The sequence below is a fragment of the Pollachius pollachius genome (assembly GCF_949987615.1).
Source record: "Pollachius pollachius genome assembly, chromosome: 2".
Taxonomy (NCBI): domain Eukaryota; kingdom Metazoa; phylum Chordata; class Actinopteri; order Gadiformes; family Gadidae; genus Pollachius; species Pollachius pollachius.
In genome coordinates, this window is record NC_136935.1 from 26,455,258 (window position 1) to 26,482,757 (window position 27,500).

Below are 27,500 nucleotides of genomic sequence, written 5' to 3' on the forward strand. Positions count from 1 at the left end.
CATTCATAAAAAAATTAAAACATTCGAGAGTATGCAATAATACAAATTATTCTAAAGAGGTCAGAGAGTCCGTGTGCAACCCCGCCTTCCCCAGTGAACCAAGAAAGCCTGCGCCGTGACAAACAGGGGATTTGACCCCCTCGGTTTTACACAGGAAACTTGAGATCCTGCCCAACAATATGGGCAGGATCTAGACCAAGCTCTCCTAATCGGGTCAGCAATAGCCGTGTGTCAATGCCTAGCCTCTGCGTTTGAATGATAATGAATTAATGGACCGTTGCATTTTTAATGTCTACAAATATTCTAGACTAGATAGCCAATCAATGAAACCTTATGCGGAATCAGATAAAGTCGGCTCTCTTTGCTGCGCAAAGTATGTTTTAGAAATCAGCACATTAAGATAAATGTAGTTGTCACACAAGCTATTTTGGATTTTTGTAACATGGAATTATGTCAGGGGGGGAAATGCCGTGAAAAAATGTATGCACAGTGCGTTCAGGATTAGGACTGATATAGCATATGTCGGCCTAGGCCTAATCAATTGTGCTTTAATATCTTTAGCATTCATATTATTGCAGTCTATTCTTTTCGTAGGCTACTCTGCTGTTGGCCTTGATGGGGAGATATTATAACCCTTTTTAATCCCATTTTCCTGCGACATTCCGGCGTCTCCCCCTGCAACATAGCCCGTTTCAGCACCGTGTCAGTGAACAGTTACAATCGTACGAACGTCCTGAGTGCAGTGAACGCGCGTTTATGTTAAGAGGAGTTTCGGGAAACACTCAAAAGAAATTCATGATGGTTCGCAAGATCCATTGTGAGAATGATCCTACGAGCGAAGATCCATCGTTATTGGGAAACGAGGCCCATATTTGTCTCTCTACTTAATCGTCAAATCCCGCCGGCGGGCAAGTTTTAGTTACACCACCCCTTCCCCCCCAAAATGCCTCCCCGTCAATTAATTCGTCAATTTTCGGCATCATAAGGTTGAGTGATATAGTCATGTCATCCACCGTTTGAAAGCTCAGAATCTCAGAAATGTCAACCAATGTCAACCATTCGGCTGAATAAAAATGTTTAGCGAATATAGATCAAATATATCCTAGTGTCTTAGGTCAAAATAGCCCCCCTCACCCTCATCCTCCCTTGGTACATTCTTACTTCGTTGTGGATATCCTTAGCAATGAGTGATACTTCATGTTGGGTCTTGAAGTGTTCATCAGAGTCCACAGAAATCGAATATCAATATTATTTTAGTCTAATCACATTGTGTATATGCACAAGCCATCTCTTACAAAGCAGCGGTCTCTCGATGAAATAGAGCCGTCACACATGTCTGTAAGACCAATACTTCCTTGTAAACAAGCCTTACAAGCCAACGAGGCGATCACTATGAAAACGGGGCAGGTATACTTTTATTGACAGCTACACCAGCAGACAGCAAGTGTCGTGGACGGGCCTTAGATATCCTAATAGCCAATGAAGAGACCTTTCTGACGATATCCAGCATGTCAAACAACTTCTCACGTGTGGGTGAGAAAATAAATGCGCAAGGGGTGTGCGTAAAGTAGCTAGCTCGTCGCTAGAGTGCGAGTGTGGAGCAGGTGGTTGATTTGCACGCTCGTGTGTGGTTTTATTTTATTTTTTTTATGAACATTTTGAACAATGGCTAAACGCCCGTAGAAGAAAGGAGGGGGAGGGAAGGAGGGAGGGAGGGAGGGAATAATGTAAATAGTTATTTTTGTTTATTTGTACATAGTTATTGTAATTTTACCTATTTTTGTTTATTTGTAGCCTACATAGTTATTTATAGTATTTTTAATATTTCGGTTTTGGTGTTTTATACCATTGCAGTTTGCACTATTTAAGTAAAATTAATTGCCAAAACACTTTGTTTGAGCTTTTTTTTGTCAAAATTGCATATGCGTAATAGCTACAAATTCGTTTTTTTGTGTGATTATGCCTGTCTCATTACATATCAGAACATCTGGTATGCTATCTAAATGGTTTGCAAGGAAGCCCAGAGGGTAACCTTTCATTTGAGACCAAGATTATGATTCTACATGTTTGGATTCATGTGTAGTAAACCTTTTGTTTTCAGGATGCACTTTGGGTAGCCAAAGGTCTTTTTGGAGTCTCCAAAAGGACCCTGACGAAAACGAATGGACATATCATTACATAAAAGGAGCTGGAGACTTCATATTTTATGATTTGTTGATCTGCTTTTACACACAGCATCACAAGACCTAGTAGTGTTTCCAAGGGATATGGAGTTACCCAGGGTACTACAATCAGCTTGGTTTATAAACAATATTGTAGCATTCCCAGCACTGTGTCAGTAAATGCTACAGTTATTCTGATAATGCCATACGATTGTACAGGTTCTCAGCTTTCCAAAGAGACCAAGCATGTGATTAGAAGTCATATTATGAAGGAGCAGTGCTCTCTAGAGTAGGCGCAGTGCAAAACCTAAAAAATGGCAAAAAATGGCCTGAAGACTAAGTGGTTAAAACGTTTCTCTTACTTTATACATAACTGGAGTTTTCGCACGCGCGTTGCGCACGCTCAACCTCTAGTTCTAATTAAAGCCATAGCAATAATGTTGAAACCCCAGTCGATTATGTAACAAATTTCTGAGCGCATAATATAATAACATTTTGCCTATAATTTTACAACGTATAACATTTGTTCACCACAAATGAATCTTAAAAGCAGCAATTCAAATATTTTTTAACTATTCAGCGAACAAAAGGCAACAAGCTGATTATCATTTAGGGGCCCACACAATGACATGCAGAAGCGTAATCAACACGCCCACTGAAATGGTGTGAGAAATACCGACATTCTGCTCCTCATTCACATATAAGGTAATTTACATTTCCTACGGACTAAATACTACCTCAGGGGTAGTATTATTCAGGAGATTTTCAGGGTACAAATGTCAGGATATGTTTTTCACACATACGGCCCATCAGGAGAATATCAGGACTTACAGCTACTTGCTCCCTCGACCCTGTACCTACTAAGCTGTTCAAACAAGTCTTCAGATTTTCAGATTTTCAGGGTACAAATGTCAGGATATGTTTTTCACACATACGGCCCATCAGGAGAATATCAGGACTTACAGCTACTTGCTCCCTCGACCCTGTACCTACTAAGCTGTTCAAACAAGTCTTCAGCTGCTTGGCTGCTGGCGTACTTCATATTGTTAACACCTCCCTTCTATCTGGAACATTCCCTGGCTGCCTCAAACATGCCATTGTTACACCTCTACTAAAAAAAAAAACCTTTAGCCCTTGGCTTATGAAAGTTACAGGCCCATCTCTAACTTGTCTTTCTTAGGCAAAATTCTAGAGAATGTTGTTCATAAGCAACTTTGCACCTATTTGTCTCAAAACTCCATATTTGATGCCAATCAATCTGGGTTATAGATAAATCACACCACAGAAACTGCTTTGGTCAGAGTTGTAAATGACCTTAAAATTGCAACTGACAATCACAAAATGTTGATTTTTGTTTTCCTTGATCTAAGTAATGCATTTGATACCGTTGATTATGCTATACTTCTTCAACGTCTTCAGCATTTAGTTGGTCTCCAAGGTACAGCTCTTGCTTGGATCTCTTCCTATTTAAACAGGAGATCTTTTTCTGTTTCTATTAATAGCCTCTCTTCTGATGTAATGCCCATTTTATATGGGGAACCTCAAGGGTCTATTCTTGGTCCTTTGCTTTTTAACTTGTACATGTTACCACTTGGGTCTATCATTCTGCAGCACAACATCTCTTATCACTCATATGCTGATGATACCCAACTTTACATATCTATCTCCTCCGATGACCCTAGTCCGGTGAATGACCTCCTTGCTGTATCTTCGACATTAAAAATTGGATGGCCCGAAATTTTTCAATGTTAAATGATGCCGAGGCAGAGATCCTGGTTGTAGGTCCTAAGGCCCCAAGATATCACTTTCACCCAATCCTAACCTCTCACTTGGTAAAACCTTGTAAGGATGTTAAAAATTTAGGAGCGACTCTTGATGCCGATCTTAATTTTCAAAAACATATATCTAACATTACAAAGACAGCCTTTTACCTTAGAAATAATTCTAAAGTTTGTGGCCTCCTGTCTTTACAGGATTCTGAAAAATTAGTACACTAATTTATCTCCAGTTGTTTAGATTACTGTAACGCACTCTATACTGGTCTAACAAAACAGATGTTAAACAAACTTCAACTTATCCAAAATGCAGCTGCTAGAATACTCACTAGAATATCTAAATTGAATCATATCACCCCTATTTACCCCTTAAATGACTTCACTGGCTCCCAGTAAAACAAAGAATTGAGTTCAAAATACTCCTTCTTGTCTTTAAATCATTAAACGTCCTTGCCCCACCCTATATTTCCGATATGATCTATTTTTATGATCCAACCTGTTACTTAAGGTCTTCCAGTAAATGTCTCCGCATGACCCCCAGAATTAACAATAAACCAGCACATGTTGCCTTTAGTTACTGTGCTCCAATCCTCTGGAATAGCCTACCTTTGGAATTAAGGTTGTCGCAATCAATGCTCTCTTTTAAAAAGGAACTTAAAAGGAACTTGTTTGTTTTCTTTAGCTTTTAATTCATGACTACAGGTCTTTGCTTTTAAACACTTTTTATTATTATGTTTCAGTTTGTTTTGTCTTTTCTTTTGCTAAGTGTGTTTGTTTATTTTAGATTATTTAATGAATCTCTCCACTCAAAGCACATTGTGTCTCTTTTAAATGTGCTATACAAATAAACCTGACTTGTATGCCATATGCAATGTGCTATATAAATAAACCTGACTTGACTTGACTTACACGTGTGTGAAAGCAGCTAGTGTGTGAGCAATTAATTACATTATTAAAATTAGTCAATTTATGGTAACAGGGGTACTTGTTCAATGGAAAGTGTAGTATACTATGCATGCAAATCAATTATTAAATAGCTTCTATCGCAAGACATCTGGGGAGGCTCAATGAGGATAGTAATATTACATTTGAGCAACAAAGTGTAGTCTTGTGGTGGACTCTATAGACATAATTCACCATACTGTGTTATTGGCATGTTTTTGTTCTGTGTTATAGGGACACTGCCTCTTTAAGGTCACGTGACTTATGTGTTGATATAACGGTCGGTGAGATGTTTAAATTTAACGTTTTTTATATGACAAAATTGACAACTTGTTGCTTGTCGAGGTGAGAAATTGTCTCTTCCCTTTTATCGCAATTTCTACAGTCTATAGACAGAACATCTTACCTGGGAGAGTATGTCGATGGCGTAGACGTTATGTTAAAAAACGTAACGTCTTACCTGGGCGAGTGTGTCGCTGAGTTGTGTGCGTGTGTGTTCTTATCTGGGCGCATGTGTCGATGGCGGAGCAGTTATGTTTAAAAACATAACGTCTTACCTGGGCGAGTGTCGCTGCGGTGTGTGCGCGTGCGTGTGTGTTCTAACCTGCGCGTGTGTCGATGGCCAAGCCGTTATGCTTAAAAACATAACGTCTTAGCTCGGCGAGTGTGTCACTGCCTTTGTCTTGACGTACAGTGTGTGCGCGTGCGTGTGTGTGTGCGTGCCTGTGTGTGCGCTTCTGTGTATGTGTCGCTGCCTTTGTCTTGATGTGCAGTGTGTGCGCGTGCGTGTGTGTGTCTTTGTGTGTGTGTTTGTGCGTTTCCATGTATGTCTGTGTGCACGTGCTGTGTGTGTGTGTAAGCTGCAGGCTGCTTGGCACATGCGCACATGAGTAACTTGAGTAACTGGTGCGACAGGCCTGCTATTATAGTAGTACGATTTCAACGCTATGTCAGGCTAAAAGTGAATCTGGATAGGGCCAGATTTACTCTGGCAGGTGCAGGGTGAATGAGCTTGAAAATAGTTGAGACACACATGGTAGAGACCAAAGATCTAGAAAGATCTAGAAACATGCAGGAAATCCGGTAACCCTTCCTTTTACAGTCCCCTAATTACTAGGTATTTACCTGGTAAATGTATGGTAAATATAGTATATTATTGGGTAATTACCACTGGTAAAAAGAAGGTCAATACAGAGGAACTACAGCTGAAGTACTAAGAAAAAACCTCCATTAATACCCATCAACTCACCTAAGAACAGTGTAGTTGTAACTGTTTTAGGATGGTAATAACCCCAAACCACTGTTGATGAAAGGCATATTAAAATTAAACAAAAACAAAGGCTTAACTTTCAAACAATGCATTTCTCACAAACAGGCACTGAACACTGAAAGAAATCTGAAAAACAAAAGAGCCGTCTACATCAACTCAATTTAAATGTTACTGATGGTGTTTTGATAAAACACATGACAGTGTTATGCAAGTGACCAAAATGCAGACTGCTTCAACTCTGCAATTTTAATAAGTGGCAAATGTCATGCAGCAATCTGCCTAGGGGAGCATGTTTGTGGTCATTCACAAACCAATGAGTCCACTCGATGAATGAGAGATTGGCTCTTTAGTGTCCTCTCTGTGCGGTTTCCCCGCAGACTCCACACCTGGGATTTGTAGGCTGACCAAGCCATGACCAGGTACCTCCAAATCTCCCCTTCAATACTGTAATAAAGTAGTAGAAGACAAGAAAATAATCATTACTGTCAATAAATGAACATTTGTAGAACATGAAAAACTCAAAATATTATTTTGTTTGCCAGTTAGGAAAGGATGCTGGTCCTCTGGCCATTGTGTTTGTTCATATTAAAAAGAAAAAAAGGCATAGCCATGAATACAGTTAATAGGACGGGAGGGGCCAGTCTCTGTTAGCTCCGGTAAGCGCTTTGGCATCAAGCTAGTGGAGCTTCTGTCATTCAAATAACTCTGACATGTTGTTTAAAACCTATGCAACTTATTAAAATATCTGGATTTAATTAGGCTATGTCCTATTAACTGCCGTATTGATCTACTATTTGATGACCCTGTGCTCAGTCAGAAGCAAGTAGAACCGTCAAGTCAGCAGGCAACTTGCCAGGTTAGTGCCCTTGTCCCAGCCAATCAGAATCAAGCATTCTTAAATGAAGTAGAATAAGAAAATGGTAACACCATGGAAACAAAGAAGGCTTCGTACCCAGTATTTATGAAGTTGTACCATGACACTAGAGGAAAACTGTTCCTGCAGAGATTGTTCAGGTAAGTATTGCTGTAATTTTTCAACTTAAATCAAACAATTCCGTAGTTTCTGAGGTAAATCGAATCAACCTTTTATAAACGGGTGTAGCTATGAACAATAACTATACAAGAAAAATAATTTATTATAAAGTACTATGTTAATTTCTAGATAGTACATAATTAAACTTGGGCTGTTACCAACATAAACCTTGGATAACTACATTAGTAACTTGAATTGATGGGTAATAGAAGAGTTGTTTCTAAGAATTGGTTGCCTACTTTCGTAGGAAGAACACAATTATATCTGAGTTATTACCAACCTAAAACAATTACAACTACACAGAACTTAGTTGAGTTTATGGGTAGTAGTGGAGGTTTTTCTTAGTACTTCAGCTGTAGTTCCTCTGTATTTACCTTATTACCAGTGGTAATTACCCAATAATATATATGATTTACCATATATTTACCAGGTAAATACCTAGTAATTAGGGGACTGTAAAAGTAAGGGTTACCGGAAATCCTGCTGACAAGGACTTAATTCTCTGCGGCCACGAGGCCAGTATTATTTATGTTCTATATTTTCTATATGGTATGTGCAATATGTTCTTTGTATCGTAACAGCAGAAACAGATACAGTGTCCGAGACTATGTCCCCTCAGGACACTAAAGTCTTCTTTCTTATCCCTGGAGAATTCAGCTAGGATACCAAAAACAATCTGAGGCAGAGCGTATCTTCACATAATCCTCCCCTCTGAAGGGGGGGGGGATGAGTTAGGGTGACTTTTTGTTGGTCACCCTAACTCATCAAACCATTCCAACACATCCTCTTACGCCTGCCTGGATTGGTCAATAATACCACAAGGTTGGTTGCTGTTGCCCTCTGGGACGCATCTCCACCAACTATGACTGAGGTCCTTAAAGGAACAGCACATCATCAGAGGGACTGGACATCCTTAAAGGAACAGCACATAACAGGGACTGTGTTCTGCCCAAACAATTTGTTTTTGCTCTAGATGGCTAGTGGTTGATAATGGCATTGCATGAGTGAGTTGTGTTTGGCTCTCCTGTGTTACCATAGTTACCATAGTTACCATGTAACCTAGTTTAATGCAACATTTCAGAGTGCACAGCATGTCAGTTCCTTCTCTTTTTGGTTGTCCAGAGAAAGTCTCAGTCCGTGAGTATTAATGTTTAAAGCATTCAAATCATTTATGTGGCTTAACAATTATGTTTGTTTAATTTCGGAATGTTTGGTTTACTTATAAATCGCCAATGCTAATCGCGGTAGCATTTCCCATTGAATTGCAGTGTACAATTAGCATTGAAGCTAGCGGGATTACAAAGTCTGATGTTAATGAGTACTCTTTTGTTTAATGCTATTGCTTAGTTTATCGTAGCTTTGTACATTGTATATTCATTTTACATGAGCAGATTGTAAATTCATGTTTTGTATGTTTTTTACAGTTTTACAAGTTTGGAAGTAAACAAGGAACCTTATCAAAGGCCTAAACCGTTCCCCGTTTCATGGGCTTTTATTTCAAAGGACTGACTTCATGTTAGCTATCTGCTAAACTAACCTAATCGAGAGCAACAGCAGAATAGACTGGAAGTCCTTAAAGGTACATGGAGGTCCAGGAACAGCACGTCACAGGAACTTGGTTGGGCCTTTTAGAAATGGCTGTGGTCAACAGCAGCACAAAAACACCAACAATTCAGATTTTGTCTGGCCTTTATAGTGTTCTCTTGTATTCAATAAATGATATTTCAGGAAGGTCCTTTGCATGATCTAAGGTTGTGGTGGATGAGGATTTGAGACATCGTACATCAAGTACCGAAACACAAACCAGTGTTTGAGACGTTTAGAATTTCCACTCAAGGGTCCACTCAATCTGTTCAGAAGTAGACGTAGAGTCTTGCAGAAAATGCAAATTGAACCTCACAAAAACCAAACTTTATTCCAAAAATATTCTCAAGGTCTTCCTTCAGTGACCCTAGAGCACTCTGTACCCGCCATAATTTGCTTGGATGGGGAAAAAACATATCACCACGGTAAAGGTCCTCTCAGGAGGAAGAGTGAAGATATCTGCCCTAGAATCTCTTCTGTGGGTGAGCAGGGGTTTGGGTCCATGGTGTATTCACTCCATGGCCATGAGGTTGACTCCAGCAGCAGTGCCCATTCAATCAGGGCTCCACCACTCACCACCATACATCATCTAGCGATAAGGGGGGGGGGGGGGGGGGGGGGGGAGACAGCGATAGAGGGAGATATAGATAGCAACAGAGAGTGAGCGAGAAAGAGAGAGAGGGGGGAGACAGAGAAACCAAAGGACAGAGGACACAGACATTAACGAGAGAATGAGCGGTCAAAAGAAGGTTATGAGGGAATTTTTGTGAGAAAGAGAGAGAGAGGGAGACACTGTGAGAGAGAGACCCTACAAGAGAGAGATGCAGCGTGCGAAAGAGAAACAGTGTGAAAGGGGAGAGCGCGAGATGAAGAGAGAGAGTGGGAGAGAGAAAGACAGAGCTAGTGTGTGAGAGAGAGAGAGCGAGAGATAGAGTGTGGAGTGAGTGAGAGAGAGAGAGTGAAAGAGGGCAGTTTATGGCAGTCTTTTTTTATTCCTGGGGCCGGTGTCTAAAAGGATTGTGGTGGTTGAGAAAAAAGAGGAGAAAATTAAAGAAAGGGAGGATTGATAAAGGGACGGAGGAGTGGGTGAGATTTATACACATGTAAATAGGAGCCAGGCCTCTTGGCCCACAGGCAAATGCTTCTGGTGGGGGAGGGAGGGAGGGAGGGAGAGGGGCATGTTGGAGGGGGGACAGGGAAAGGATGAGTCAATTCACAGGGTCCGGCTCCTGCTCTCCCAGCAGAAGTCCTTATTCATGAAACAATGTCTTCAAACACTGCTTCTCATCAGACTCTCACAATAACTGATACGTTACTTTTAAAACAAAACCACAATGCACCTTTCCAAATAGGAACCCAACCTAGGCCAGGAGGAAAGGCAATTATAGTCACATGGAAGAACATCCATTAGCAGTAAAACACACATACATACACACAGACATAAACATTCAGACGACAATCTCACATTACCCCCCCCACCCCCCCGTGTCACTCAGACACGCAAACACACACAGACATACGCAAACACACACACGTGTTCTGTCAGTGTTAACAGAGCAGAAAGCCCCCCCCCCCCCCCCCCCCCCTTCTGTGAGATTGAATCCCAGTGCAGTTAGAAAGAGGATTATCATGATCATCATTAATAAGCAGAATGCCGGCAGCTCTAAGCCCTCCTCTATCTAATAAATCCTTCCTGATCCACATGGGAGCATAATATATACAAGCAGGAAGGCCAGCAGCCCCTTCCTGAGTTAATTAGACGGGGACACAGGGCAGCTCAAATGAAGACACATAATAACGTCATCTGCTAAAATTCACATCTTCTCCATGCTTGGACTATTCAGGTTAATTGATTAGTGGAGTTTGTTGCGCTACCTTGGATTGTATGTAGTGTGTAGTGTAATGTGTGTGTGTGTGTGTGTGTGTGTATGAAAATAGGCTCACCAGGAATAGCCTTAGTCAGGGATTATTAAGAGAGGAAATGTTCAGCAAAAGATTACAAAAAAAAATTCCTCTATTATCCCTGACCTAGATATAGTTTTCCATAATGGCTTTACTCTGTAGCTTAAACAACTTTCATGTGAACTTTAAAGGATTCGTCGTGTTCTTCCCTCATTCCCTCTCTGGGCTGAACCTTCAGGTGGAGCTCTGAGGATGCAGAGCAGCTTGTAGTTCTTCACTGACCATTTCACCTGTGTGGTGCTGGTTCTGATGGTCACGTGGCCCTGACTGACACGTGTATGAGACCTTGTTACTCCCTGTCTTCATGCAGATCTCCTTCCTCTCTACAGTGCTTCTGATGCAGAGGCCTTTGTTCCCAGCTCCGTTTCCCTGACGCAAAAGCTCCTGATAAATTGCTGATTTAGTAATGGAAAGAAACAGAGGTTCACAAAGAAAGGGGTGTGTGTTGTGTTTGTGTGAATGTGTGTGCATGTATATGTGCATGTGCATGCGTGCGTGTGTGTGTATGTGTGTTTCATGGGCATCTCGTACACATCTAGATGAGGAGCTATCCAGGAGATAAGAAATAAAGCCACTCGGTTAAAATTTTGTATGAGGGGTGATTCATGGCCAACGCTACGCTGCCCAGAGCAGCTGCTAATCCTCCAGGCTTCATACAGTTCTCTGAGCAGACAGGACAGTACTGTCCTATAGACTCTGTATATAGGACAGTTCAGACCTCCGGGCAGAGCAGAAGTATTGTCCTATAGACCTTGTATGTAGAACAGTACTGTCCAATAGACTGTCTAGTGTTTTTGGAGATTTTGTCCAGAGAGTTGTTGCCATCTTTAGAAAATTTCAGAGAACAATTCTCTGCCTTTCACACATTCTATTGGTGAACACAAATGTCCATAACCACCCCTCCGGGGTTTACCCAGAGTTTACCCGGAGTATACTCTGAGTTTACCAAGAGTTTACGCAGAGTTTACTCTGACTTTACCCAGAGTTTACCCAGAGTAAACCCAGAGTTGGAAGTGTTGCTGACGTGTTGCTGACCTTTTGCTGACCTGTAGCTGACGTGTCGCTGACCTGTTGCTGACCTCTTGCTGACCTCTTGCTGATCTGTTGCTGACGTGTTACTGACGTGTTGCTGGTGTGTTGCTGAGCTGCGGCTGACGTGTCGCTGACGTGTTACTGATTTGTTGCTGGTGTGTTGCTGAGCTGCGGCTGACGTGTTGCTGACGTGTTGTTGACGTGTTACTGATGTGTTGCTGGTGTGTTGCTGACCTGTTGCTGTCCTGTGGCTGACCTGTTGCTGACGTGTTGCTGACATGTGGCTGACCTGTTGCAGACGTATTGCTGTGCAGCTGAAGTGTGTGGCTGCTTCGTTCCTTTCTTTTACGCAGTGAGAAGCCTCACCTGCCATCTTGTGTTGTAAGCAAAACACTGAGACTTCCGGTGCATACTTTCTGCGTCCCGTCCTCCTCCTACACACACTGCCCAGCAGCCATGCTTCACCTGAAGTATCCGGAGTATCCCCAGGATGTGTGAACGGGTCTGAGGTGGCTTATGTCCTGCATGTGTGAAAGGGCCGCTCCGGTCGTCTCTGGACCCTACTCTCCAGAGTTTATCAGGAGCTCGTGTGGAAGGGCTGCTCTGGGTCGTCTCCGGACCAGACTCTCCAGAGTCTATCAGGAGCTCAAGTGTGAAAGGCAATAGGTGAGTATTCTCTGAAAGGGTCTATAGTTAAAGAACTCTTTTAACTGCTCTCAATTAACCTTTTCAAAATAACAATTTACAACAGAATTGCAAGATTTTTTCAGAGTATCAAAAAATGTTGTTATCTTAGAACTTATCACAGCTTCCTTCAGCTTCAGTTCAATTCAATTTGAACTAATTCATATTTAATCCTTGAGTCCTTTAGAATATTATATTATATCGTATATCATATTATTTCACATTATTGTATTATTTTATATTAAATGATGTTAAAATATCGTATTATATTTCAATATATTATATTATATTGTTTGATTATTTTTTGTCATGTTACAATGTATTATATTAAAGTATATAATATGATATTATATTATAGTCTATTATATTTTGTTACAATAGAATATACTTGCTATATGATGTAACTTATTATGTCATGTTACATTATATAATATAATATGACGTGTTAGTATATGATATGATGTAACATTATATAATATTTTATTGTGTCATGTGCCATTATATTAGATCTTTGTCAGTATGCCCCTTCTCTCTCCATTGTTGGACAGGTATCTTTTTTGTTGTATTGAATATTGATTTTTTTGATGCTTATATAATTTTCTACTTATAATTCAGATTTATGTTTGTTGATTTGGCCTTGGCTACCCTCTAATACCTCACAAACACACACATGCACGCACGCAAGCACACACACAGACACACACACACACACACACACGCGTGTCTATCAGATACATAGAATTCATTAAAATTATTCCATATTTTGCCTCAGTTGGTCAAGTTCTGATTGACATGTACATACATACACACCTGGCAAAGGCTTCTATGCCTCAGGTACTTAACAAACACACACACACACACACACACACACACACACACACACACACACGCATGTATGCATGATGCATGCATGCATGCACTAACACACACACACACAGACAACGGAAAAGAGGAAAAGAAACAGGAAGAAAATATATTTTATGAAGAGTAAAAGGAAGGTGTTTGGTCCGGTGGGCTAGGAGGGGTATGGTAATCTGGACTCTATCATGAAGGCTGCAGAGGACACAGACATGTTGGGCTGCTGCCTAGAGATGAAATAGTGAAGGTGATGCTCTGCTGCAAAGCACAGCATTCCTTTATCCTTCACCTGCTGAGGAAGAAAAGGACACTCTTTAAAATGGTCCAAGGGCTATACCTGACTCAATATACACAAGTTTGAGTATAGGTTGATGAGGATGTTACTTGAGATTGAACAGATCTTTGCTCTGTTGTGTGTGTTTGTGCTTGCATGCATGCATGTGTGACAAGTAGATCTGCAGTTGGCAACCAGTAGATTTGCAGTTGGAGCGGTTTAATACGATATCGGTACAGCCAGACTCTCAGGGTAGGAGAGCAAGCTGAGCTAAGTCCCACCCTACACATGCTTCATTTAGACTTCAAAACCTATGAACGTTACACAATGTTATTCATGTTATATATCGGTGCTGAAGCTGGGGCTCCTCGAGAGTGTACCTCTCCATTCCACATCCCTTCACAGTGAATGCATGTGATATTTCCTTTGTTGGATAACAGAACGTTTTCTATCGTTCCCATGGGGATTCATATGGACGCTATTATTCCTGAAACCACTCCACATGCATGTTGTTTGAATTAGTGTGTTTGCGTTGAGTAGTGGTCTGAGCTGTTGTGTTCAGTGTGCATTTTGGAGTGCAGCCAACATACAATGTTGTAATGGCAACCCCAACACAATTGTTAACATTGGCAATGCTGGCATGGCAAATATTGCCATTATCTAGATAACAGAATAAAATAAAATCTGAATAAAATCAAGGCAATGCTGTCGCTGGATATCACAGGCTACTATTTTTAGATAATGTATTTATTATAAAATTACATTAATGTTGATAGCATAATGAAGGTTTGCATCCTGACTTTTTATCTATAACAATGTCATTCTTTATTTTTATCCAACGGTAGGGGCCGGCCAGATGCTGTAGCCCCTCAGCAGCACGGACCTTGTGGGCCCTTCCCTTACGCCACATACTTTAACTTTCATCAATTTCAGTATTGATCTCCAAGCTCAAGCTTTGTGCTAGCTATAATGCTATGTGTCCTTTCTATTTCTAGGCCATGCTATCTATAATGCTTTGTGTCCTTGCTAGTTCCAGGCCATGCTATGCTTGTCTGTTTTAATTCCAGTCCATGCAAGTCATTGTGCAATGTGGCCTGTCACTGTATCTATTTTATTTTCCTGAGAATTATTTCTTTCCCACAGGAGGGCTCAGGGTTATCAGGTTTGGGCCATCGTAGGACTGCACAGGGCTGTTCCTTCCATCCACCACTAACACAATAGATGTCATGGCTCATCACTGTGCAGGGCCAGGGCCTTTCATGGCTCCGACATCCATTCCCTTTCAATTCAGTGCCAGGTACCCCCTCCCAATCTCTAGGTGCTCTCTGGAGCAGCCAGCCAGCCCAACTAAGTGCATTTGGCTGGTATGGACTTTGCAGGTTTTGTAGAGTTTATTCCGTTTTACAGATGAGCCCAGATGCTATAAGCCTGGGAGCTGGGAGTCAGAACATGGGTGGTGTGGCAGGAACAGGACGCCACTGCTGTATGGAACGGAGAAAAACAAAAGTGTGGGAAAAGTCTCATGTTGCCACTAAGAAGGAGCCCCTTTCATCTCTGTAATGAATTGTTTAAGACATTTAAAAGTAGTTACCTCAATTTACACAGTTATTAATTTGAGTATGTTACGGCGTGGCTGTCTTTGTACGATGATCTTGCTTTCCATTGCTTTCTTTACTGCTATGAATGATGTCCTTACCACGGTCCATGTCTGAGGCTCACTGACTTGGGAATGCAGTGATAATGTTCCATTCTTGCCTATGCCTGCCTTAGGCTGTTTGTATAATAATTCTGAATACCAAATAATTGTTGACCACAGCTTTCTCTGTTGGCTAGGAATCCCACAAAAATATGACATATAAGAATTAATTTTACATCCAACTAGCATACTACATGTTACATATATCCATGTTTGCTAATATACACTAACATCCAAACAATGTTACCTATATCCATGAATGCTAATAACCACTAGCATCCAAACATCATGCCGCTAAGCACCATGCAGCAGATATAGCAGACACTTTACTGAGCCCACCATTTACATGCTGTGAGGGATTAGCACTGGCTGCTGATTTAAACCTGTTGCCAGCCTGGAAGTTTGGTTACCATGGCACCCAATGGATAGATACATCAGGAATAAGGTCACCAGGGCAACGGGAAAGTGAGTGGGCCATGATTGCCAGGTCAATGGATGTGTATTCATGTGCGTGTGTATGTATGTGGGTGTGTGTGTGTCACATTTTGCATGTGTTTGTGTGTGAGTGTGTGCCTGCATGCATGGTTACACTCACACGCACTAAAACACACAAACACAGACAGACACACACACTCACTCACATACTCTTCACATGTGTGAGAAGGCAAGAAAGAAAGAATAAGAGGAAGAACCCTAACAGTTGACTGTTCAAACAAAGAGTGTGTGAGGGCTGGATGCTGAATGTGTTTTCTCTAGTGACTGACGCCATGCGGCCGCCCACCACCAGGCTGCTGGGAAGAGAGGCCGGGCCCTGCTGGGAAACCTGGGGCCACACAATCACAGCACTTAGCCAGGAGCTGCCACTCAACTGAGAGACCGCAACACACACTGTTTTATTCATCTTAACACACACAGACACACACAGACACACACACACACACACACACATACACACACACACTGTTTTATGTATTTTAGCACACAAACACTGTCACTCACACACACATACACACACACACACACACATATAAAGGTTCTGACACACACACACACAAACACACACACACACACAAATTGTCACCAGCACAACAGACACAAAACACTCAGCTAATCCCAAAATCCAGGTCATGTTTCAAATTATAATATGGCCAAGTATCACATCTTGGGTACTGCATGCAAACCCCGTCAACACCTACTCCATCGACCCCACCTGCCCCACCTCCCCCACCACAACCTCCTTCCCCACAACCACCACCTCCCCCACAACCACCTCCCCCATCTCGCCCACCACCACCACCACCTCCCCAACCCCGACCTCTCCCACCACCGCCACTACCACCGTAGATAGATTTCACAGATGAAGGACCCTGAGATGGGATTCTTTGGGGGCCAAGGCGCGGTGATATTAAGGGGTGGAGGTGCACCGTTATTCTCTTAAGTGTGGCCAGCATAATGGACTACCCCACCCTCTGGGAATACTTAGAAATGAACCGCATGATGGCAGTGAATTATGAGGAGGACCTGGGAGTATATCAGGGTTATTTATAGCTCTTCATCCCCGTTACGTCTGAGGGCAGGATTCAAATGACATCTGATCCCCCCCTCCCCCCCATACCTCAAACAGGCAGGGAGAGACCAGGACAAATAATAATAATATAATAAATTATAATAATAATCCACAGAGGACTGCAATGTGCAATGTGCTCCATGGAGGGGATAAACTATCAATAATAACCAGGGTATATTAGCCGGGAAATTATAGCATTTTCAATATGGAATTAGAAAATTTGAGGCTTTGATACCAGCGCTGAGAAATACAATCAGCCTATCCCTCAGTGTGCTTGTTCTATGGGGTCAAGGGGGAGAGAGGAGAGAGGGGAGAGGGCGGAGGTTGGAGGCAAGGGGTAAGAGCGAGCGAGATGAGAGAATCCAGGAGCGATGCAGAAAAAAAAGAGGAGAGGAGAAGTTGAAGAGGAGACAGTGTGTCGGAGGAAGAGAGGAGAAGGAAGAGATCTAGAGAGCTAGAGTAGGCAGAGATGAGAAACAGGAGCAGGAAGTGGCTTATTACTAGGAGCCCGAGGTGAACACAAGGAGAGGTCCCTCAAGGAAGGGCGAGAGAGAGGGCGGGAGAGGGGATGAAAGAGAGAGGGATGGACAATGGGAGTCAGTTAGAGGGAGGAGTTGTGCATTAGGGAATCCATTATGACATCCAGTACGCTTACTCGCTCTTCACACCACAGACACACACACACACACACACACACGCACACACACACACACATAGCACCTGCAGTCTTTCTGCTTGAGTCAAGAAAAAAATCGAATAAGCCGAGAAAGATAGTGTATGTGTTGTGTGTGTCTGTGTGTGTTTGTGGTGCTAGCGTGAGTGCATGTGTGTGTGTGCGTGTGTGTATATGGTGACCATGCAAGACAATAGAATAAAGGTATGTTAAACACTTGAAAGGACCAGACACAGGCGGAGACGCACACTTACACACGTGACATTTGAGCAGATAAAGCTGTCTGTATCCCGGGAGCCCTTCAGATGTCAAAGTAAAAGCGTGTTAGTCAAGTATATGAGGAGGAATGATAACAACGCCTTGTCATTCAGAATGGTGTTGGCTCTGTTAGGCATTTAATTGCAGCGGGAATCTTTTTGGCATTGTTGAAGCAAATTAGTTTGGAATAAGTCATTATTGTTCATATCGAAGCATTTCTCTGTCATCAAATATGAAGCTTTGATTACATGACTGATTGAGTCCTTCTCTTACTCTTAACGCAGAAGACCCACTCAGTCCATGGAGGCCTGACATACATCCTCTGGTCTAAAAAAGTTTATCTCTCTACCTCTTCTTCTGCCTCTTCCTGGAGAATGAGGGATTTTAGAAGTGTGTTTCCTCCATGGCATGCGCAGCTGCTGCTGCTGTCAAGGTGAGACACATTCTGAACGTAAAACTTCCCTCATTTAATCAAGCCAGGGTTAAAGGGTTACATTTTGAGTACAAAATAGAGGATTTAGAAACACATGCCAATATACATAGATTCACTAGTATTACATACAAACACACAAACTTTCTCCAATCATTTCCTTGAACCTTTTCTCACGAGTGTGGTTGAAACAAAGCTTCAGAGGTCACACTTAATCAGCTCAGAGTGCTGCTTAGTCATTCTAGTCATCAGGAAAGAGAGAGAGAGGGTTGGAGGGGGAGCGAAGGTAGGAGGGAGAGAGTACTTTCACATGGTGGGCGGATGAATCATGGTTAATATGATATCACACTTACCATTTCATTCCTGGGTTTTATTATGTATTTCAAAAAAGTCAAAAAGTATTTTTTCTCTCAAGGTATTTGCATCAAACAATGAGCGACATAAATAAAGTATATTATTATGACAAAAGCCATGAACATGTGTATGTGCACGCACTTGTCTGTGTGAGTGTGTGTCTGTATGTATGTGTGTGTGTGTGTGTGTGTGCGCGTGTGTGTGTGTGTCTGTCCCTATCAGGTGGGGGTTTCATCACAGTGTTTCACCAACCATCTTTGGAAGCCTTAATGGCAGATATGGCTTCTATATTTATATTTATATATGTATATACGTGGTTAATATTTACATACACTTTATAGAGGTTAATTTTCAAATTACGGGGAGTTAAACACAAGCCTCCAGAGGGTGAAAATAACTCAACCATTCCACTTTTTTAATGAATGAATAATTCTGGGTTTAGAAATTAATCAGTCTCTAATTTCTGGTGAAACATTTAAAAGTCCATCTTAAATATTTGATGTTCTGATATGCATATTTAAAACTTAATAAATCCCTCCCATTACCGCCTTTCTGAGTGACCTCTGGGTCACAACGCTTTTGGGACACAATGAGAACCAATTAGAGAGGACTAAACCCCACAAGAGAGATCCAAACATTCACCCCTTGATGGCTCAACCCCACCAGACAGAACCATACACTCACCCAATGAAGGCTCAACCCCACCAGACAGAACACCACACTCACCATCACGGCTCAACCCCACCAGACAGAACCACAGGACTCACCACATGATGGCTGAATCAACCTGCAGTCTTTTGACCCAATACAGGCCTTTTGAAATCAACCAAGGCCACATGTCTTGCCTTGTCACTCAAATTATAAAAGCAAGACTTCAGGTTGGACATTGGTGATCAACACTATTCCTGCCATCTCTTTAAAATGCCTGCATGTCTTTTTCTCTATGCATGGCAGTTTAAATAGTCTGCTGCCCCCCTCTCTCCTCCGCTTCCTTGGCTGTGCTCCAATGCAATTCCTCAGTCATGCTGCCTTTTTCTAGCACCTCGCCTGGCCGCATTCCAAAAACCCTGGGCGCAAACCGCCTAACTTGGAAGTTAGAGGGCTTTTTATTCAATGGCATTTACATGTCTACTGCTGACTCCATCGGGATGCAAGCCTGTGAGAGAGAGAGAGAGAGAGAGAGAGAGAGAGAGAGAGAGAGAGACTTGGCAGATGAGGAGGAAACTGTCCTTGATTAAAGACATCCTCCATTGGTTTTGATAGTCAATAGACTTCCACCTTCACCAACAGAACAAACAATCAAAAGGCCCAGCCGACACCTTGGCAGCAGAGCCAGGGGGCCAGGCCTAGTTAAGGTAATGAAGGACATCTTGGAGAGAGCGGTTAGGGATGATTAATAGATATAAGTTCCCTGCACCATCACCCTATTGGCCAGGAGGCAACACACACGCACACACACGCAAAAAAAAAGACATAAATATGTAGTGAGAAAATTACGTTTACAATTGGGGGGATCATCATATGTATTGCAGTAGACTGGGAGGTTCTCAGGCATTGATCGCTGTGTGCAGCTCTTTGGGACGTTGATGCGAGTGCCCAAACAATGCTTAATTCCACTTTTCCACCGTCAGTACCAGCTTGATGTTAGCTCCAACAGTAAAGGAGTCTGACCTCTGGAAGAGACCAGGAAACAGGAAGCAAGAAGCGACACTGGAGGAAGTGTTGAACTCTGTCCCTCTGCTTCATTGTCAAGATGTTCTTTTGGAAGTTCCCACTAAACTTTGCCTCTTGTGAACCTCTACTAGTGTGATTCTGTGTCTCTGCTGTTTCCTGTGTATAATGATCATGATCAGGCATTTGTGTGTGTGTGTGTGTGTGTGTGCATCTGTGTGTGTGTGCACACTCTCCACACACACACTATCGATGAGTGTGATCCCTCCCGGCCCACCTTCATCCAACATCGCTTCAACTATTATAAATCGGCCATAATTGAAAAAGAAAAGAAACAGCTGTGCTGCAAAGATAATTAAGAGTAATTAAGAAGCTTTCATTTGCATCCACCCCTCTTGTGGTGACACTTCTTCAATATCGCAAACATAATCAGTGTTATTTGTGGCCGTGTTAAATGAGGCATAGGCCACTACTTAGACAATTAATAATTCAGCCAAAAGGAAATCGAAAAAAAGAATGATATGATAACAGAAATGGACATTGAATCATTAACAAGTCACATCAATGATTAACAACACCACAATATAACAGAGCCAGGATAAGATTCTCAAGAATTTCTACAATATCTCCAGCCCTTTGCGTTTTGTTTTCATGATGTTGCTGGCATAAGACATAGCAGGGGTCCGTGGCCCGCCTTCTCACGTTGCCGTTAACAACCTGCAGTCTATCGGTGGCGTTGACTCAAAGGTTTCCCTTCATTCGCTGAATGCTAATAAATATCAGTTCCCTTTTCCTATGCATGAAATGAAGAATTTACAATTCGGCAAGTGAGTTACCACGCTGCGTGATCTGTAATGTGTCATTACAGAGAGATATATTAAAAACAAGCCGCGATAATTAGCTCTTTTGTAAGGACAACAGTGATGAAACCAGAGTATGGCAGGAGACTCAGGCTGCTGAATTATTTGATTATTTGCCTATTAGAGAAAACAAAAAGAGAAGGAAGGAAACTAACCGTTTGTCCATCAGCATTAAGCCTCCAGCTTCACCAACACTGAGGCCCCATGAGGCTCATCTAACCCCCATCCCTCTCCTTCATCACACCTCTTCATGGGATTTGAGCCAGCTGGAGTGTGTACCAAACAGATATTAACCGCACTGAGCAAAAATAACTCAATAAAAGAGTGGAACCTCCCAGAGTCAGAGCGTAAGGTTTAAAAAAGCCTCTCCTTAATTGGTTTGTGTTAGATGTTGTGTCCTGAAGACACAACAAACACAGAGCTGACATATGGACGGCTCCATATTTGTCAGCCTTGGTATTGGAAACAAGTCACAGCTGAGCTGCTTCTAATTCCTCCTGCTGTGGAGAATACATACTTTCATGCGTGATTGATGAGGTGTATTAACCAATCAGGGCTCTCCACAGATACTAGCAAAATTGTTGGTGCTTTTTCTTGTGCACAATTGTTTTTGTTTAGTTGATTGGCTTTTATTTAATATGTTGTCCTTTTAATTATCGTTCTGCTTTGATTTGTTGCCTCCACTTGTCAGCTTTCCGGCATGCATTAATTGTTGATATACCTGTTTCCAATCTCAAACTTCTGCTTGTTCCACACTGCAGGATAATTAGCCAGATCTGGGCCTCATTTCCTCGCTTGGAATCTGGTCAGAAATTAAATGAAGATATCCTTTGGTGTGGGATCTATCAAGATACATTTTTACTTTCCCAAACCTGATCAAGGCTGCACCATTTTGAATAAAATATAATATATAAATATTAAACATTTACAATAGTTACCATCCGGTATCTTGTAGTTTGGGGGAGAACCCTGAAGTCATGATGTGGGGAAGATGATATTGAATCGGAAATCCAAAGCCAAGGTGGAAACATCTAAAGTGTGCTTTTTGCCTAAGTCCAACTCAAGCTGCAACATGTACAGTCCATTTTCACACCGTCTCCGGAGATGAGGCTAGAGTGCTACCTAGCGTTAGTAGCGTTCAGAGTTTGGAACGACTTGCTGGTGTGGAAGCGCTTCCACTTCCGCTTTTTAATACTGCTCCAGTGTTAAATATTTTTATATTTTCAATGTTGAAATTGTTATTGGCGACAGTAGTTTGTTTAAACACCAGCTAGGTACATATTAGAACAAATAAGTCATTATGTTGCAAAAACGTCTGAAAAAATCACACAGGTCTTTAAGCTTATTTTTTTGCATTTACATGATGAATCTATAAAAAGCAATAAGGCACAAAATATTTCTGAAAATGTGTATTGTTTTCCATCTGCATTTTTTAAAAGTCCCATGGAGGATAGATCAGTCTACCAGCCTACCCAGTAGACTGTAGCAAACGTTGCTCATTTATCCGTCACACATCAGCCATCGGACCTTTAAATACCCCGCCCAGAGTGTGAACGCAAATGATTGTGAGTATTTTGGTTTGTTGAGGAGTCAGCGATCCATCCTTGAAAATTCTCAGAATTCTCGAAAACAAAGGACGCGAAAAGGGAGAGATTTTCCGAGTGCTCTCAAGATTGGATCAGTGCTTGTCAGCGTTCTATGACGTAGCGTCCTTAAAAGGGCGGCCGTTGAGCTTCCTTCACATTGGGAAACAGCCACTGTGTCCATAGTTTGTTGAGGTGTGTTCACACCTAAAGCCAAGCAGATTCAGCAGAGCCAAACAAATTCACTGAATTCTAGTCTCACCAATGACACCAAACACTCTGTAGTCTATTTTATTGTAGTGGGTATACTGTGAAGATTCCCTCCCAGCCTCCCTCGTCCCGCCGGTACGTGTAAGTGTGTGGCGCTTATGGGGTGTCGCACGACTCGCAACACACTCACTAATGCAGGGGTCTGCAACCCGCTGCATGGATTTAAGAGTACAATGATTATCAACAATAATGGAAAGCTGAATAGGCTTATCAGTTTTAATAACAGTATGAACAAATAGAACACAAAAATGACAAGCTGTCCTTTGTGTATCTATAGTAGCAATAGCACCTGCTAAACAAGGTCAAAATCTACTCAAAATAATTTGATGAACTGTTTACAACCATGGCTAACCAATGCATGAGAAGGAGATGAAAGGAGACTAATGTTTGACTCTTTCAATTGCTCTAATTTTAGCTCTTACTGTTGTTATCTAACATACCATACAGTAATTGAATTGTGTAGGGTTAGAATTGTGTAGGGTCTGAAATTACTGCACCTGACCACCAAAATGACCATGAATTAGCTATACTCTCATTTGCATAGTAATTAACTTTATGAATTTCAATTGTGTATACCAACTGCATGTTGGCTGACATTTACCTAACTTCCTTTCCCTCCACTCTAACCAAGGATGCCTGTTATTAAATTCCCTAGCCTTACACTCTGGCCTGGGGTTCTCATCTAAAAGTAACAAGGAGATATACAGTGGGATTAAACATTGTCTTCTGTTGACTACTTGCTATGTGTTATACACATTAATATGGGAGGACTGGACACACACACACACACACACACAACACACACACACACACACACACACACACACACACACACACACACACACACACACACACACACACACACACAGATAGACACTTTTCTGTTGTGTCTTTGCTAGTCTCCGTAGCTCTGGTAGTGGCATCTGCTGCTGCAGGGTCAACCGAACCGGCAGCAGTCGATTTTGGGCTAGGCTTATAACTAACTAAAACACTGAAATAGTCTAGTTTGCTTTTCATATTGTAACGTTGAATGTTTTTGTAGCATGTAGCCTGGGACTCTTTAAGTGTTTGTGTTCTGTTTTTTATCGTTGTACCCAGTTGTTTTAACTGTTAACTTTCAATCTGCGTGGGTGGCCAATCACAGCGTGAGAGGGAGGGGCTTGGCCTGCCAACTAACATGCAGAGATGCATGGGCAGCTTCGCGCTTCGTAACAGAGACAGGGCAGAGCGCGGTGCGCGCAGGTGGAATTTTATGAATGGTGAATGTAGGAGGTAACTTCCCCTGCTAAAAGTATTTTATTGCAGTTACACCCAACCGGTATTTGCAAAAAATAAATACTGAAGTAAAAGTTCTGTCACAAAACGATTGATACGTATCCGTGCACATTTTTAAGTGGGTAAATCCTGGAGCGTTCCTCATGGGTATACGGCGTATACCTGCGTATCATGTAGACTACACCACTGGGTGAAACACGCCAGTGTCTGGCCTGCACCCAGACACAACGGCATCTCGGGGGTACAGAGTCGCATGGAGGTCATCTCGGCTAGGTTAGCTCTCACTCCTTGCGCAAGTAAACGCTTGCTGATTGTGCGGTCGAGGAACACGAGGATCACGAGGTAAAGATTTGCTTGCCGTTTGGTGTGCACGCGGCCTGAGGATGTCAGCCATGTTGGTTTATGCTAAAGAAACGTTTTTGATCTTGAGATTGCTTAGCGAGAGTTGATGTTTTGAGAATCTGGAATGTTTTTTTGGAAGTAGAATTGTTTAGTGTGTGCTTTCATGTGTTGCCAGAAACGCTTCCTTCCTGACACTAAACGAGCCAAGCAGTTTAATGTCCAACCTCTATAGTTTGGTGTGTGGTCGCTCTAGTGAGTGCCATACAAGACCAGTTCCAATGCTATATAATATACCTTTAAAACACAATCTTATGCACCTTGAGCTGTCTTATAGTGGACCCATCTCCAGACCCCCCTGTCTCTCATAATGCCCCAGACTCTATGAGTTATCAACATTGAGCATAGGGCTCATGTGCTTTAATCTTTTCAACTGCCAATGCTGGCCCTTGTGGAGCCAGCCCCACCTATTGCCCACAAGGGCAATAAGTCTTAATCACAGAGGTGGAACGGTAGGGGAACACAGGTGGAGCTCATTACGTTTATTATGGAGCTTTGCATGCCAGTGTACATTATTAACGTCAATAGCTACACCTGTGTTTGTGACTATTACCCTTCTGGATTAAGGCTAATGGCTCCATGTTAAACGTGGAGAGTTATTCCTCTGCTTCCTGGGCTAAACAGGGAGCTGCAGCCCTCAGCATAGGGAAAATGTATTGCCCCGGCTGTGGTATTAGTGCTGGCAGGGCGCTGTGTTAGCATTTCTAATCATTAAGCACCACAGGGGCTGGCAGAGCTAAACATAGCAGTGCTTAAGCCATAATAAACATAATACACCTCCATGAGATGGGACTCACTTCTGCTTTCTGAGTGGTTCATCGCACTGGAAACAGTTAAGTGTGAATCTTTACAAAGTTCTTCACCGGAAAGGTTTGGGCCAGTCAATGATGACATGACGAAAGTGTCTCTCAATGTTAGGATGGATTGACCTCCGGTTTTCAAGCCAAGGTGCAGGACACTATTTTCAATACTATTCAGAGCTGATTAAAATGTAATAAATAGTGTGTTTATATATATATATATATATATATATATATATATATATATATATATACTGTTGTGGGCTCATTAATGATATCCTCAGCTTGAAGTTAGTTTTTTCTAACATTATCCAGTTTAAACCTTTATTCAGATCCAACCTTTGAATTGGTTTCAATGATATTGTTGTTCACTGTTATTATCGTATTGACGCTGACAAAAGTAAGTACAGAACAAATTGGATCATGATTTGTGTATGTGAAATGACGGTTTGTCATGTTTATTATTATTTTAATAAGCCAGATTGTCCATTCAACAAAATCCAAAACCAGTTGCTGTTGTTTTTACATCTAAATCTCGTCACTACGCAACTTTAAAACGTGATGTGAGCTACGTCTGGCCCTCATGGTGAGGGTGGAGCAAGCAAAATGGTTTGAGCAAGCCTCACTCTCCTCCACATGTCCTCCTTCGCCCTACAGATCTGTGATGCTGCAGGTCAATCAGGACACAGATTAGAAGCTCATTGTGAAAACATGTTGTCCATAAAGCACCCCACTTAGCCAGGGAGGCTAATACCTGTGTTGGACACTAATGGTGAGGCAGCTGATGCCACTTTTGTGGTAAGCTATACTTACTGTACGCTTGTACACACAGACACACACAGACACACACACGCCTGTCGCTCAGCCACCGCTGCCACCAATGAAGAACCCGCTGTAAGGAGAGAACTCCTAATGAAAGTAATTTAATCTGAGATGGGACGTACACACGGAATCATCGCTCTCTGGTAGACACATGCGCACATACACACACATTGAATGTCTCAAACAATCACACCAACACACGCAATGACCTGCACACACAAACATAGTGTCTCTCTCTCCCTAACATCAACATCTCTGGCTGGACACGGGTGTGCTCATCATCACCAACCCATCTGACCACTCCAGAGTAATGACCTCATAGACAGAGGCCGGCAGAGAGGGAAGAGGAGAGGAGGGAGAGGAGGGAGAGGAGAGGAGGAGGGAGGGAGGGAAGAGAGGTGGGAGAGGTGGGAGAGGTGGGAGAGGAGGAGGGTGGGAGGTGAGGAGGGAGGAGACTAGAGGAGGAATAGAGGGAGGAGATGAGAGAGAGGAGAGGAGGAAGAGGGGGAGAGAAAGGGGGGAGTGGGAGGACAGCGAGACAGACCAAAAAAAGAGAGATATGGACAGAGATATATATATATATATATATATATATATATATATATATATATATATATATATATATATATATATATATACAGAGAGAGAGAGAGAGAGAGAGAGAGAGAGAGAGAGAGATGGGGCAATAGAGAGTGAGAGGGAGAAATAAAGAGACCGGGAGAGATAGAGAGGGAGAGAGAAAGAGGTAGAAGGAAATATAGGGGTATGGAGAGAGACAGAGGAACTAAAATAAGCAAATTAAGCCATATATGTCTAGTATATATACACCAGGCGACCCAGAACACCGGCACCCAGTTCCGCTTTGGTCCCTCCCCACCGGGCTGGAGGAGGGATTGGAGGACGTCTACTAAAGCTCATGTTTGCACTTATTGCACATTGTCCTCGTGAGCAGACACGGCGGCTGAGTGGCTGAGATATGATATGGAATCATTCCTCCGGATGACTGCAGTGCAGCAGAGCTTCAATGATATCATTCGCTGTGCGTGGGGCTGGCTACACCATCAGGACGTACAGTATAAATGCTGTGCTTTTCACTGGATACAGTGAACGTTAACGTCTGGCTTCAGTCTGTCTACAGACTTGGCCAGTCTTCAGTGTGGTCATCAAACGTCTGCATAAACAGTCAAACGTAGTGGTTTGACTGTTTATGCAGGCATACAGTCAACCTAAGGAGACATTCTCTCAGTGCTGGTCACCTGCTGATGG

General features: G+C 42.3%; 1 protein-coding gene across 1 annotated transcript in view; it reads right to left on the reverse strand.

The window, feature by feature from the left end:
• sgcz (sarcoglycan zeta) overlaps positions 1-27,500 on the reverse strand; it is a gene marked incomplete at both ends in the record, with an annotated part of 471,678 nt that overhangs the window by 411,912 nt on the left and 32,266 nt on the right. The gene's annotated exons all lie outside the window — the stretch shown is intronic.